Below are 4911 nucleotides of genomic sequence, written 5' to 3'. Positions count from 1 at the left end.
GTCAATATACTATTAAAACAAATTAAAATGGTAAAAGTTATTGTACTTTAAGTAAAAATAAAAGAGACAAAATATCAATCCCAGTTTTGGATTACTTTAATTAACAAAAAAAATGCATATTGCAGAGGATAGTTTCAATCTGCCTACCTCTGGGTTATGGGCCCAGCATGCTTCCATTGCAGTACTCTGCTGCACATGTAAGTGCAAGAGATCCTGAAGCACTCACTCATCATGGGAAAGTACCAATGTGTTTCTTCGTTGGTTGATGGAAGAAACATCTTACAAAAACTCTCCAGATTATTGACTTTTTAAAGTTTTTCTAGGAAACGTTTTAGATGAATGCTTATTAGCCTTTGTCAGTATGGACTTTTGCAAAGTGTCTCTGTGGCGCAATCGGTTAGTGTGTTTGGCTATTAACCAAAAGGTTGGTGGTTCAATCCCACCCAGGGACGTAATTAACCTTGTGATCAGATTTTGGTGATATTTAAGTAGACAAGTCAAAATTTCAAACCTCCTCTTATGGTGTAGGGTACATGGCCTTCTCTGATGTAATCAGAGTTAGATTTGATTCAGTGATTTTATAAAAAACAGCTAGGAAGCACAATTTAGCAGTGGGTTGCAGAGAAAAAAAATATGCTGGCAGAAAAATCCAATCGAGTGATTAAACAGCTCTTCATTTTCTGGCTTTATTTTTATGCTAACAAATTTGTTCTCTGAAAAGTGTCCACAAAGCCAAGTCTCTGATTAACACCTTTGTAAGGATGGTTTTTCACCTATTACTAAATTAAACTTGCTTCATTGGAAAGGCAGCAAGATGCATCCTCATTTCAATGTCTACTGAAATAATACAAGTTGACACCAGGAAACATTAACGCCACTGCATCCTTGCTGCTTTCTCATGTGGAAGTCTGTTTAATGTGAAAACAAATGTGTGTGTTTTTTTCAACCTGGAAGCCCAACATCGATTAAGATCGATCTTAAATAGACCCCTGGGTTTTAAGGATAACCATGGTTGAGTCCAATGGTTAATTCACATTGACCGAAGTTCTAATTAAGTCACCTGTGCTCAAGCATGATATCCTTAAAATCTGGATTGCAATGACAGCATTTTGGAACTATGCCTAAGGGTTTAATTTTTACATTTATCCACTGACAATAAATCTACCTACAATATCCCTGTAACTGTTATGATTACAGTATTTCACTAAATAATTTAATTTGCTGAACCTTCTGTAAAAAGAAATATTAAGCTGCTGTAATTCCCAGATGCAGCAAATTTGTTAGCTAGTGGGCAAAACCATGTGCACTGCAGGGATGGGGGGGGGGGGGGGGGCAGATATAACATTTGCAGAGAGATTTAGGTGGGTTATATTGTTTGTGTGCAGGGTAAATACTGGCTGTTTTGTTTTTACACTGCAATTTAGATTTCAGTTTGAACACACCGCACCAAAATCTAACTCTCTCTGCACATATTATACACCCCCCCCCACTGCAGTGTACATGGTTTTAGCTAATAAATTTGCTGCTGTGATCAGATCTGAGTTAAGCCCTATGTATTTGGCACTGGCAAAGGGTTAGAGGCCTTGCTGTAGAGCTCACACCTTTCTTATCATGCATTGTAATATTTCCTATGTCCTGATGTTGTGCTCTCTGCTCCATCCAAGTAAACAGCAATGTAGCATGGCTATCAAAGAGCGTGAAGATTGCAGATTTCCTGGGATTAATGCTAAGGAATGCTATTCCAGAGGCTGCTGCTTTAATTCAAGTGTCACTGGGGTTAAATGGTGTTTTTACCTTAAAAACACAGGTAGAGTATATAGTACAGTGGTAAAGTGGGAGCATGTAGTGCTATTGATTACAGATTTGATGGAGCTTAAACATGGATAAGGTCCATGGCTCTAAGAGTTTATCTTGTGTATCCTTTATTCTTAGTCATGGTCAGATAAGATTAGAAAATACCATTTAAGTGGAAATTTCCTCTTAGCTGTTTTTCAGTTTGCTCAACTGTCTGATTAACTGGTCCTAAAAAAAGGACCAAAGGAGCTAAATTGCCCCGTGATCTAGCTAAATTGCCCCAGTTAAAAAAAAAAAAAAACTAAGCTGCTGTAATTCCTGGATGTTTCCTTACTGCATCAACAGGAAGTGACAAGAAACAATGTAATGTGGAACCGTACAGCAGAAGGGATTGCGGCTACCCCACAATAAGTGCAGCGGAATGTAAGAAGAGGCATATACAGTGTGGTGTGGCTGTAGATGAGCTTAGTGGTTTCTGTTAGAGTTCTTCTACTTCTAACTACTCGTACATAAATGAGTAAGCCGCCGATTTATTAAACCTGGTGAAATGATAATTTGCATGGTGATAAAGTACCAGCCAATCAGCTCCTAATTGCCATGTCACAGGCTGGGTTTGAAAAATGACAGTTAGTAGCTGACTGGCTGGTACTTTATCACCTTGCACTTTATCAGTTCACCAGGCTTAATAGATCTGCCCCAATGTTTCAAAATGGAATGCATCAAGAGAACGGTGTTGGTAGTATAAAACTACCTACAGCACCTGGTATTCCCAGGTGGTCTCACATCCAAGAACAAACCAGGCCTAAAATCAGGTGATATTGGGCATATACAGTGTGGTGTGGCTGTAGATGAGCTTAGTGGTTTCTGTTAGAGTTCTTCTACTTCTAACTACTCGTACATAAATGAGTAAGCAGCCGATTTATTAAACCTGGTGAAATGATAATTTGCATGGTGATAAAGTACCAGCCAATCAGCTCCTAATTGCCATGTCACAGGCTGGGTTTGAAAAATGACAGTTAGGAGCTGACTGGCTGGTACTTTATCACCTTGCACTTTATCAGTTCACCAGGCTTAATAGATCTGCCCCAATGTTTCAAAATGGAATGCATCAAGAGAACGGTGTTGGTAGTATAAAACTACCTACAGCACCTGGTATTCCCAGGTGGTCTCACATCCAAGAACAAACCAGGCCTAAAATCAGGTGATATTGGGCATATACAGTGTGGTGTGGCTGTAGATGAGCTTAGTGGTTTCTGTTAGAGTTCTTCTACTTCTAACTACTCGTACATAAATGAGTAAGCAGCCGATTTATTAAACCTGGTGAAATGATAATTTGCATGGTGATAAAGTACCAGCCAATCAGCTCCTAATTGCCATGTCACAGGCTGGGTTTGAAAAATGACAGTTAGGAGCTGACTGGCTGGTACTTTATCACCTTGCACTTTATCAGTTCACCAGGCTTAATAGATCTGCCCCAATGTTTCAAAATGGAATGCATCAAGAGAACGGTGTTAGTATTGTAAAAATACACACAGCTCCTGGTATTTCCTTGTGGTCTCCCATCCAAGTACTAAAACCAGGACCAACACTGCTCAGCTTCCATGATCAGGAGAGATTGGGCAAATCCAGTGTGCTGTGGCTGTAGATGAGCTGGTGGTTTCTGTTACAGCTCTTCTACTTCTAACTTCTGGTACATAAAAGAATACATGTAAAAATTAAATGTACCAAGAAAATGGTGTTGGTAGTTTAAAAACACCTAAAGAATCTGATACTACCAAGCAGTCTCCCATCCATGTATTAACAAAGTCCAATACTGCTTTGCTACAAAAATCAAATGAGATTGGGCATATCCAGTGTGGTGTGGCTTTAGCTAAGCTTTGTGGTTTCTGTTAGAGCTCTTCTACTTCTAACTACTGGTACATTAATGAATATGTATAAGGTTGTAGTTTATCCAATATGCCTTTACTACCTTACCTTTCAACCCCCCCCTCCCTCCCCTCTTCTCCTTATAGCTTCCTTAGTTCTCTCCTCCTCGTGTGTGCGTTATTTGTTTTCTCATACGTCCTAGAGGATGCTGGGGTCACATTAAGAACCATGGGGTATAGACGGGATCCGCAGGAGACATGGGCACTTTAAGACTTTCAAAGGGTGTGAACTGTCTCCTCCCTCTATGCCCCTCCTCCAGACTCCAGTTTTAGTATTGTGCGCAGTGATACTGGATGCACTACAGGGGAGCTCTACTGAGTTTCTCTGAAAAGACTTGTTAGTTTTTTTTATTTTCAGGGAGGCTGCTGGCAACAGTCTCCCTGCTTCGTGGGACTTAGGGGAGAGAAGTATGACCAACTTCTAGTGAGTTCAATGGCTCTGCTTCAGGCTGACAGGACACCATTAGCTCCTGAGGGTGCTGATCGCTGGGTACGCCTAGATGCACACTCCCGCAGCCTGCCGTCACCCCCTTACAGAGCCAGAAGACAGGTGAGTAGCAGAAGAACAGAAGACTTCTTCTTCAGTGACGGCATTCTGAGGTACCGAGCAGCGAGCGGAACGCTGCGCGCCATGCTCCCACACAAACACAGGCACTGCAGGGTGCAGGGCACGGGGGGGGGGGGCACCCTGGGCAGCATAAATTCCTCACAAAAGGCTGGAAAAAGTGGACATTAGTGCCTGGGCACTGTCCTTACCCCGCTAGCGTAATTAATTATTTCTGAGCGGGACAGATACGCGCCATTACAGCGGCGGGGCTTCTTCCTCACCTCACCAGAACATCTTTAGAGCATTACAAGTCTATCACTATAGAGTTTATTATTTCCCAGACTGTGTACTTTTGGCGCTGGATTGTGAGCTGAAAAATCCTCTGTGTCCCTCTGACAGATTTACTGACGGTCTGTCCCCCATAAGCCGGTGTGTCTGTGGGTACTTGGTATATGTGTGTCAACATGTCGGTGGCTGAATGTTTTTCCCAAGAGGAAACTATATTAGGAATGCAGACATATGATGGTGGCCCTGTTGGCACCACCAATAACTGACTGGGTAAATGTTTCAGTAATATCAGAGTAAGGTTGGATAAATCTGTGTCCCAGACACAGACGTAGAGAATAGATGTGATATTCATGGCTA

At 41.6% G+C, this 4911-nt stretch overlaps 1 non-coding gene across 1 annotated transcript; it reads left to right on the top strand.

Annotated features, from left to right (window-relative positions):
- Positions 1-378: 378 nt before the first annotated feature.
- TRNAN-AUU (transfer RNA asparagine (anticodon AUU)) lies at positions 379-452 on the top strand. The gene has a single exon. It is a non-coding gene; the product is annotated as a tRNA-Asn (tRNA).
- Positions 453-4911: the final 4459 nt, after the last annotated feature.

Source organism: Pseudophryne corroboree, unplaced genomic scaffold, assembly GCF_028390025.1.
Source record: "Pseudophryne corroboree isolate aPseCor3 unplaced genomic scaffold, aPseCor3.hap2 scaffold_1006, whole genome shotgun sequence".
In the NCBI taxonomy this organism is placed as follows: Eukaryota; Metazoa; Chordata; class Amphibia; order Anura; family Myobatrachidae; genus Pseudophryne; species Pseudophryne corroboree.
The sequence above is the reverse complement of the archived record's forward strand: the minus strand, read 5'-3'. Positions and strand labels throughout refer to the sequence as shown.